General features: G+C 39.3%; 1 long non-coding RNA gene across 1 annotated transcript; it reads left to right on the top strand.

Annotated features, from left to right (window-relative positions):
• Positions 1 to 5009: 5009 nt before the first annotated feature.
• LOC138848918 (uncharacterized) lies at positions 5010 to 9300 on the top strand. Its single transcript, XR_011387079.1, has 2 exons — positions 5010 to 5506; positions 8156 to 9300. It is a non-coding gene; the product is annotated as an uncharacterized lncRNA (long non-coding RNA).
• The last annotated feature ends 1998 nt before the right edge of the window (positions 9301 to 11298 follow it).

Below are 11298 nucleotides of genomic sequence, written 5' to 3'. Positions count from 1 at the left end.
ATGAAGTAGGTACCAAGTAGAAGGTTTCCAGTCAAGAAGAGCAATGAAACTGTTTCCATTTAGATTTCATTTCTGTATATATTTTGTTTTCTGTTTATCTTATAGTAGAGATAATTATGTGCTACCATATATATAAAATTATGTGCTACCATATATATAAAATTTTATATAAAATATAAAATATTTTATAGAAAAGATAATCCTTTGGGCCAGCACATTGATGTAGCGGGTAAAGCTGCCACCTGTAGGGCTAGCATCCTATATGGGCGCTGGTTTGAAACCCAGCTGCTCTTTTTCTGACCCAGCTCTCTGACGTGGCCTGGGAAAGCAATAGAAGATGGCCAAAGTGCTTGGGCCCCTGAACCCACATGGGAGACCCAGAAGAAGCTCCTGGCTCCTGGCTTCAGATTGGATCAACTCCAGACATTGCAGCCATCTGAGGAGTGAACCGGTGGATGGAAGACCTCTCCCCCGCCGCCTCTGCCTCTCTAACTCTGCCATTAAATAAATAAATAAATCTTAAAAAAATAAAGAAAAGATAATTCTAACTTTTCATAAGTTAGCTTCAAGTAAATACCTCTTAATAAAAGTTTCCTTTCTATAAAGGCAATTTTTCTCCCATATGGAGCTTCCACTAAAAAAGTGAATAATCACACAAGGATACCAGCCTTCCTAAGTGCTTATAACAGTATCAGCATTTGGAATGCACTTGAACTAGTTCTTGGTCATTTCAGCCTCACTTATGTTCAAAGTCTCCATCATTTTCCTGAAATATAGGCAAGAAATAGAAGTGTTACTAGAATTGTACTGGCCTAAACAAGACAAGCATCCTACTGCCATAAAATCCCAGAGGAGGAAGCCCCTTGGAAGACCTCTCCTCCTTTTGATCCACCAGGTCAGGAATTCCCCCCTACAATGTGCCTGACCACGGCTGCCGTCCAAGTCCGGCCTCCACTCAGCCAGCCCCTGCTCAGTGCGTGGAGCCGTCAGAGCATGATGGCCCTAGACTCACATGCCATCTGATCACTTTCCCGCCTCTCTGATTGAAGACCAAACTGCAGAAGATTATCTAATAAATGCTACAGAGGCCCTAAGTCCTCTTCTCTCTGTGTCTGTTTTTACTGTGTCTGTGTTGTGGAAGTCCTTGATGTTTTGCCACAGTGGAAGGGAAGAAAGTTCTATTTATCACTGGGGTAATGATATGTGTAAAATGGTAATTCTCAGAGCTGTGTTTTTAAATAAGTGAAAAATTTCCCTCACTTGTCTTTTAAATATTTTATATTATTAAAAACTAGTGAGTAATGAAATGCACATTTTTTTACAGATTCTAGCAAGTTCTAGAAAGGCACTAATGAGCCTGTGGGAAAGGATGGAGGTTGGTAGAGAAAAATGGGAGTGGGAAGATTGAAAGCGATAAAAGAAGAAGACAGAGTAACAGAGAGAGTGGAATAAAAACAAAAACAAACAGATGAGTAATACAAGGAGAGGAAGAAGAGATGGAGAGGGAGAGAAGGCAGACAGAAGACAGGAGGAAGAAAGGAGGGATGGAGAGAGGAAGGAGCAGGTTTGATGTGAGTGAACCTATCAGAGATACGTTACTTGCTAGAGTCCAGGTTGCCCATGTGCTGAGACCCTACCAGCCATAATACTAATTGTTAATGGTGTTAGCTGGATTCTATCTCCTAGATACTAAGTACATACAATGTAATCCTCATCACAACCCCATGAGATAAATGCTACTACTAAAATCAAATCCATCACCCTCAGACGGGAGAAATCTGTGCCTTACAACTCACAGATAATGACTGACAGAACTTGGAATTAAGTTCAGGTAGGCTGGCTATATACCACTTGGTCACATGGCTCCACCCACCTGAGACTGCCTTTCTTATTCTCTAAGCTAATCACCAACAAATTTTACTATTCAATGAGATTTCTGTGAGCTTTACAGAAGTTTCAAGCAATTCTTTCCGCATCTAGAAACACTATACTTAGTAGTGTTAGCAGATTGCAAAGTCTATTGTAAAATTTAAGTTTGTTTTTTTTTTTTTTTTTTTTTTTTTGGTGATGTTCAAAACGCCCTTTAGAAGTTTTCAGATCCTTGGCAATTTTCTAGCTATGTTTCAAGTTCCCTTGACAGTTCCAAAATTGTTAATTGTCATGTTGTTTTGCTTAGAGTGATCATAGTTGCTTTATTCCTTGTTAACTAGAGGATTTAATTAAAACAAGTGGTTATTTCTGCATCATATCAAATTCTTGCCTTGTAATCCAGTGAATACTAAGTAGGGAAATAGGGAGAGAAGAAAATTCTTTAAAATCTAGGAACACAGAGGAGGCATTGCATGGCAGTGGTTTTAAGCCACCCCTTTGGATGCCTGCATCCCTTAATGGAATAGCTGGAATAGAGCCCAACCTCTACTTCCCATTCATGTTCTGACTAATATACCAGGGAAGCATAAGATTGTTTGGATATCCAGGTTTCTGCCACCCATAACTGGGCAACCTGGATTGAGTTCCTGACTCCCAGATCTGGTTTGGTCCAGCCTAGATTGTTATAGGCATTTAGGGAGTAAACCAATGGATAGAAGATTTTGTTCTCTGTGTCTCCCTGTATTTGTATCACTCTGGCTTTCAAATAAATGAATAAATCTTTAAAAACTTAAAAAGCTAGGAATAAATATTATATATATATGATAAATATAATGTTGTATGCATCAATAATTAATGAACAAATGGAATTAAGTAGTAATTGCTTGATAACATCACTTTTTCTGTCTTTAACATACCTCTAGAAACCTCTTCAGGGAGGGCTCATATTCACTAGTAGGACAGTTTCTAAGGGATATCATTAAGATCAAACACATAGCACTTTTTTCTGAGTCTGTGGAAATGTTTAGGATTCATTCAGAAAAAATGATTTTAGATGCTTTCAATAGAAGAACATCAATACAAGAAATTAATTGTTCAAGAAAGTTTTGAGCAAACATGAGTTGATGGATGGGAAGGAGACGCAGAATGGAAACAACACTGATATCTTAAAGAAGGGCAGAAGCATTCCATTGACCCTGGGCTGGATTTTACAACTTAACTGCATGGTTGATCTGCCACAGATGCTGTCAGATGCTGTTCCCAGAGAACAGGTATGGAAGCACAACCATGGAACTGAGAGGCCACTTGGATCCCATCTGTATGGACAGTGCCTAGACAAGGTGTCATTGCATCCAAAATATGCAGCAGCCCTGCCAAACCTTATAAGAACCCTGCACAAATATCAACTATTTTACCTAAAAATGAAAAAAAATGGGAATTTGGTTACAAGCATAATCTAATAAACATTTAAAAATAAAAATAGAAAGCATTGTTCTTTGCCTATAGGAAGTTTTTAATTTTTTTTATTTCAAAGTCAAAGAGGCAGAGAGAGAGAGATCTCCTTTCCACTGCTTCATTCCCCAAATGCCAGCAACAGTTAGGGCTGGACAAGGCCAAAACCAGGAGTCAAGAAGTCAATCCAGGTTTCCTACATGGGTGACAAGACCCAAGTACCTAACCATCACTTGGTGCCTCCCAGAGTGTATATTAGCAGGAACCTTGCATCAGGAGTGGATCCAGGACTCAGATCCAGGCACTCCAATACAAGATGTAGGTGTACCAAGTACAATCTTAAGTGCTGTACCAAGCATTGTTCCTTTTGCCCATAGGAGAATTTAAGCAGCATTTGTCTCATATCTTCAATATTTTTTGTTATCATTAGTATATTTTCCTGATTTCTATAACCACTTTCAAATTTGGATATTTGCCATATTTTTCTTTTGGAGGTAATATTCATCTGCCCCTTAAATGGATTGTAAAATTAATTATTGAGTGAGAAATGTTAAGCTGCTATCAAAGAGTTTATTAAGGAATAATTCCAATTGTCAAGTGCCACCACGACTCTAGGAATGTCATAGCAAGTCACTTAAGGCAGAAGGAGATGATGTTCAGATGTTTTATTACAGCTCTTACAGATAGCAGTTATTTCAAGGAGATTGCTTTATTCTGATCTCTGCAGTCGATTTTGAGGTTGATGGCATTTAATTTTATGTATGTATTCAGAGAGAAATGAAATGGCTTGATAGTGACATACATTTCAGGATTTTTCTTTTATTGGATTGAAAAGGCAGGTACTTAGATTTGCATTACTTGTTGGAAGCAGGAAAAAAAAATCATGATTAGTCCAAGTTTCATGTTAGGTAGAACAGTGACATTTTGGAACTTAATTAATCTTATCTGGAACTACAGCTGCATTACATTAAATTTGATCGAATGCTGAATGGCATCTACAGCCAAGCTTATTTCACTGAGGCCCAGGACGATGGTGTTACATTTAGGCGGGGCTAGTCAAGTGAATCTGGTCCTTTAGCACAGCAGGAATCTGCTGAGCTCATAAAATCCTCAAAATAACTTCCACCTCCTTGGAGGTGTTTTCTCAGTGCATGCAGGTTTGGGAAGAGAGTCTATGCCCAGGATTCACAAGAGGGTCTTTCCATCTCCTTTTTGGGCGGGTCTCAACTTTGGCACATACGTCAAATATGTTCAAGTAAACGTGATATGAAGGTACTTAGATTGTGGAGGAATCACCCAAAAAGGTTAGGTTCAGGAGTCACTTTCATAAGTGAGCTCAATATTAGCTAACAATCAGGAAGTAGACAACAATAGTAAGTAAGATTATATTTTGAACAAGCCAATCTTGACAATGTAAAATAGTGATGACTTTCCATTCTCATAAATTTCGTCAAAGCTTCAAAGAATCATGGTTAAAATCAATGATCTAAAGACAGGTAGCTTGTGTTTACATCCTGGCTCTATCATTTAGCGAATGTAAGATTTGGGACAAACTATGTAACCATACTGGAAGCTCAGCTTCCTTATCTTGTAAAAAGAAAATAGCAATAGTGCCTATTTCCTAGGGTTATTGCAAGGATTAAATGCATCCAAATCTGTAAAGAACTTAAAATGATGCTTGGCACATAGTAAGCACTACATATGTGTTTGTTAAATAAACACATTCCTTTCTTGAGACAGGAACGTCACTCCCAGCCCTGTACACACAACACACGCAAGCTCCAATGCTGAAGCAATAAATCCTTCTGAGAAAGAAAATCACAGATTCCCAGAGCCTTATTTTCAGAATCTCTCATGTTGCTTCCAGACATTGGCTATTTAATCCTTCCAGAAAAACCAAGAGAGAATTTACGCAAATAAACTTCTCCTTTTACAGAAGAGAATGCAGCTGTACAGGAAGATCAAGTGTTTTCCTTGAGACAACCCAAGGAACTCAGCCCCTTCACCATGTTTTTTTCCTTTACCAGGCTCACTTGCTATTAGGCAGAAAGCAATAAACTGATACGAAGCAAAAAGTTTACATTCAAACCAACAGAAGAAGTCAAAATACATAGAGAAAAACGAATCCACTGCAACTTTTCAGAAACTAGATCTTTCCTTCTGACTGCTACAGGAAATAAACAAAGTAAGTACAACTGAATGAACTTAAGTTTTCATTCAAATTGCCTAAATGAGAAAGGAGCTAAAATAAGCTGGCTTTTTAAAAGCAATCAATTATGCATGTACGTTACATTTGAATTCATATAAATGTAGTTTAGCTGCCAAATCATGTAAGAAAAAAGCTTTGTTGTTGAGGTGAGTTGGGGAGAGTGGGTAGCTGCAAGGTCCCTCAGTGTGCTGGGATATCTCACCTAGTCAAGGTAAAATTGGGAGAAGTGGATGGGAGAAGAGGTTTGGGTAGAGGTGACAAATTTGTTCAAATTTCCCTCCAAGTAGCTCCATGATGAGCTTTGAAAAGCAATAATCTTTATCCATAAGTGTTTCTTCATACCAACTCCTGTTTATGCAAGAATCTTTGGACTTTACCCAGTCTAGCAATATACCTTAAAGGAAGAGGAAATGGAGACAGAGGGAAGAAAAAGGAAGAAGGAACAGAGAGGGGAGATAAAGAGACAGAGAAAGGCACACACACACACAAAGATTTTTCAGGTTTTTTTTTGACAGCATGTTTTGAAAAAATTTTGAAAATTTCCAATAATTTTATTTTTCCCTGATATCAAAGCAATACATGTTCATTGTACAAATTTAAGAAATTTTGTAAAATACAGAAAATCGAACTCATCATAATTACCTGTCACCTTACTCTTGAGTATCTTGATTTACATCATTACTCTCAGTCTTACATACACTTCCTCTCTGCCTGAGAATTCATATACATTTTAAAGCGAAATTAGTATCTAAGGATATATAACTTTTAGCTTAGTTTTACACTTTATTATGAGTCCTTTCCTAAACTCTTAAATGTTCTTTGTAATTGGTTGTCTCAAACATAATTTATCTAGTGTATTGCATAATTTATCTAATCAGTCATATGTTAATGAGTGTTGTTTCTCCTGTTTTATAAACATAACTAATACATATTTTGGGGAATCTTCTGTGGCTATTTTCTCAGAAGAATGTTCCAGAATGGAAACTTAGATTGAAGTATATACATCTTTTAAAATATTTAATATCTAATATTGTGTTTTGTGTTTTCTCTGGTTTTTGTTAGTCTTGACTTAAGCTTTTTTCTCCAATACAAAAGAATCTCAAGCTTATCAAGTCAATTTTTTTCTAATTCATAGTTTTTGCTTTGACATATTATGCTATATTCCATGTTTTCTTTTAGGTTATTTTCTATTTTTGTTGTTTGAAAGATTAAATGGTTCATTTCTATAGTTTTCAATATTTATTTATTTATTTATTTATGTTATTTCAAAGTCAAAGAGACATACAGACAGAAACAGAGATCTTCCATCTACTGATTCACTCCCCCAAATGCCTGTAACAGCCAAGACTGAGCCGGGCCAGTTATGATCCCAGAACTCGGTCCAGTTCTCCTGTGTGGCTGGCAGAGACCCAAGCACTTGGGCTATCACCTGTTGCCTCCTAGGATGCACATTAGCAGGCAGTTGAAATCAGAAACAAATCTGGAACTCAAACATGGGTACTCCCATAGGAGCTGCAGGTGTCCAAGAAGCATCTGAAGTGCTGTGCCAAATGCCTACTTTTCTATAAAAACAGTGTCAAACACTTTAAATGAAATATCTCAGTTAACACTGGCTAGTACTCATTAGATAGTGTTCATTGCATGTTATACATGAGAAAATGGACTCCAGTATGTTACATATTTCAAATGCTCATCGAGAAAGCAGATGGTGAAATAAGGGTATGATCTCCCCACTTCATGCAATGATGGAGAGATAGAGGGCACACACTTGAGGGCACATCCTGAGGTACACCAGCCCTATTTGCTCCCAGGTCGTCTCCTACTGTGAAGGACACTTTGGGTGTTCTACACAGAGCATTGTTTTCTGCTTAATTTTGCTTTAACATGTCCAAATGACAGCAAATTTTCACTGAACTTTTAACATCAGCCATTTATTATTACTATTATGAAAAAATTATTAAGGAGTCTTTATAATAATAATATTCTTTTGAGTGATTCTTGTGAGAGTTACAGGAATGTTTGGAAAAGTTGCATTCCCTACTTACATGGTAGGACATCCAGTATATATCAGATAACTTGAGTTTACTGAATTTTATTATAATTCTTCATTTTATTCAATTTTACTTATTTTTGTTTTACTCAATTACAGTTATTTTATATATTTGCTTTGACACAACTTGAGAGTGTAATTTATCCTATTCATTGATATTTATCTATTTATTTGAAAGAGACACAGCAGTATCTTTCATCTACTGGTTCACTTCACAAATGTAAACAACATCACAACAACTAAGACTGGGCTAGACTTAAGCCGGGAGCCCAGAATTCAATCCAGGTCTCCTACATGGGAGATAGGGACCCAGTTACTTAAGCCTCCCAGAGTGTACATTAGCAGGAAACTGGATCAGAAGTGGAGCTGGAACTCAAAGCTAGACACTCTGATATGGATGGAATGCGGACATCCCAAGCAGCATTTTCACCACTGTGCCAAATGCTTGGCCCTACCTAATGCCTTTTTACATTCAGTTCTCATGTGTATAATATTAACAAATGTTTTCCCCCACTTTATTTTCTTGCATTTGCCTAATTTATCCTCATCTTTTCTTTTATTTCTGTATTTGCCAGCTCTTTGTTAGTATAATGAAATACCAGCGGCAGGAGGACTTTAATAAAGAAAAGAGTTCCAGCTTGGCCCATGGTTCAGAGGTGCAAGATCCAGAGACCTCATCCAGTGACAGCTTTCTTGTTGGCAGAGTCCCAAGGTGGCAACATACAGGAAACACGCCTGACAGTCTGTATTTCTAGCAATCTGTTTCTCTCTCTCCCTCCTCTCTCTCTCTCTCTCTTTCTCTCTCCCTCCCTCTTTCTCCCTCTCTCTCCCCCTCTCTCTTTCTCATAAAGCCATTGGGATTTAATCACAGGCCTCCAACCTTATGACCTAATGTAATCTGAACCACATCCTGAAGGCCCCACCTCTAAATATCATAATTGGATTAAGTTTTCATCCTCTTAGCACCATTAGATTATGACTTTGAGTTTTAAACCGCTACTTGAGTTTAGAGGCCAAAGCACACATGCTTGTCATTTTGTTTTCTGTGAGTCTCTCTTATATGCTACAATTAGGATCTGAGATCTTTTTCTTTTTAATACTTGGCATTAATGCATTCGTATTTAATCTGATGACTATTGTACTTCTGAAATTTTAGGTTTTCAGTTTTTATTGTGTTTCTTTCTCGTCCTCTCCCTTTCACATGTCTTAAGTGTTACAAAATGACTTAAGAGTTTGTTTCTATACTTAGAGAAGAAAGTCCCTGTTCTTTCGCTTGGTATCTGCAAGGCTTTGTGAGATCTGGAACTATCTGTTTTGACAGCCGCCAGGAATTCCCCACACGCCACCTCTGTGACTTCTAGTACACCTGAGCCGCTTTGAAGTCTTAAGTGCAGGATACTTCATCTTTGGCTTTATTTCTGTCATTTCTCTTGCTTGTAATGCTCTTGCTTTATTTTTTTTTACTTGGCTAATTTTTCGTGCCTTTCCCCAAATCATTCTGCTGTCAGCTCCTCTAAAATCCTTCTCTAAAACATCCTCTGAGCCTCACAGCAACCTGCATGCCTTTCCCTGGGGGCTCTATCGCGCTGTGTTTTTCAAGAACTTTATAAATTAAAAATAAGAAAATGCAAATTTCACTGGATGGTTGTTTATGTCTATTTTTAATCTTTGTCAGAGATTTAGCAATTTACTAATAAAAACATGGGGCTTTAAATTTAAACTGGAAAACAGATGTTGTCTTTTGGGATGATAAACTAAATGGTTCTATCAATCTGGACAAGAGACATGCTCACAATAAAAACCATGAATACAGAAAAGCAGTTCTAATCACTTCTGTGCATCTCACATTCAAGAGAATTGATACGGATTTTGAAGCCCACCTGGCTGCTGAAACAATGTATTTAGGTGCAAAAGGCAATGTTTTACTTTATCCTCAAATAATTCCATTCCACTTAGTCAGCAACGGCTCTACGAGTCACCCAGTCGCTGTGTCAGAGGTGGGCAGCAAGAAATTACATCCAGGCCAACAGCTCAGCTCCAGGATAAACAAGGAAGCCCTGAGAAGCCCTATCTTAACTTCTTCTTTCTTAGTTCAGCCATGGCTCAGATCACAGCCTTCGCTTGGCAAATCACATTTTGTAAAGCTGAGGCCAGGAGCTGTAGCAAAAATGACAGATGAGGCTGAGGCCTCACAAAAGCCCAACTGGTGTGAGTGACCCAGGCTGCTTCAGGCAGGTGCTGTCTGCACACAGAGCAGGCACATGTGCCTCTAGGCTTTGATTTCTTTACAGTGTAAGTAAAATAGACCTTAACAAAGCCCCATGCCCTGAGGGAAACAATTGGAAAGGTCTTACAACTTGGCAAGCCAATCTCACAAGGATGCTATGCTGACAGATAGCACCTCTCCACATGATTCCCACTTCTCAGAGCAATGGTGAGAAACATTTGCAACTTCTGAAAGAGGGAGAGCAACTGTCAAAACAGGCACAGAACAAGTATGAAGGTAGTTCAAGGGGCTGTAACAGAGAATACCAGGGTTTAGACACAACCAGCGGAGCTAGTAGGAGGGGAGAAGAAAACAAAACAAAAACAAACAAACAAAGATAAAAAACGCCAGGCACCGGGTGTGCCCTCCTAGGCAAAAGGCAGAAGATGGGCTCACTGAGGGTACTGCCAAAAAGCTCACATTCACAGAGACTGACTGGGGACTCTGCTGGTCCCGGCTATAGGGATTTATGGGCGGAATTGTCTCTCCCTCCATCCAATTTAGGATTATTTGGTTGCAAGCAACTACAATTACAGTTTGTTCAAGCCAAAAAGCAAAGAGGGTGGGGAGGGAGGGAGGTAGAAGAGAGGAGGCAGAGAGACTGATGCAAGTGAATACCCAGAAGATAGGTCAGGACAAGGACGCCAATGACATCATCAGGGCTGGGCTTCCCTCCTCATTGCCTGGCTCAGAATTCCTCAGTAATGGCTCCACTCCCACCCAGTCTCTTCCCCTCACATGGTGACAAGACTTCCAAGACTTAGACCCTTATATTCTTAGCAACCTCCAAGTAAAAAAGGTACTTTTCCTCTACTACATCCTGAAAACTGGAAACTTGTTGGTTTGAAACCATCTAGCTTGGTCTCTTGACTATACCTAGAACTCCACTTGCAAAAAGCTGAGGTAGGCCAGCTCTCTGCTGTGGCCAGGGAGTGCAGTGGAGGATGGCCCAGGTGCTTGGGCCCTACACCCCATGGGAGACCAGGAAAAGCACCTGGCTCCTGGCTCCTGCCAACGGATCAGCGCAGTGCGCCGGCCGCAGCACGCCGGCCGCGGCGGCCATTGGAGGGTGAACCAACGGCAAAGGAAGACCTTTCTCTCTGTCTCTCTCTCACTGTCCACTCTGCCTGTCAAAAAAAAAAAAAAAAACAAACAAACAAACAAACAAAAAAAAAAACAACAAAAAAAGCTGAGGTAGGGACGATTTCCCAAGTAATAAGCCAGTACTGACACCAGGACGGTGGAATCCAGAAAGGCAAAACCACAGAACGAACTTCGTGTCAGGTCACTGTGTTTGGAGGAAGTGTTGACAGGAAGCTAAGAGGAAGTTGGCCTTGTTCCCTCCTCAGCATCCATTCTGTCTTCTGACAACAGCAGCATCCTTATCTATGGAACTTGGTACTTCACATGGATTAGTGGAACTGCCATTCAGAGTACCCTACCCGCAGAGGT

The sequence above is a fragment of the Oryctolagus cuniculus genome, chromosome 3, assembly GCF_964237555.1.
Source record: "Oryctolagus cuniculus chromosome 3, mOryCun1.1, whole genome shotgun sequence".
Taxonomy (NCBI): Eukaryota; Metazoa; Chordata; class Mammalia; order Lagomorpha; family Leporidae; genus Oryctolagus; species Oryctolagus cuniculus.
The sequence above is the reverse complement of the archived record's forward strand: the minus strand, read 5'-3'. Positions and strand labels throughout refer to the sequence as shown.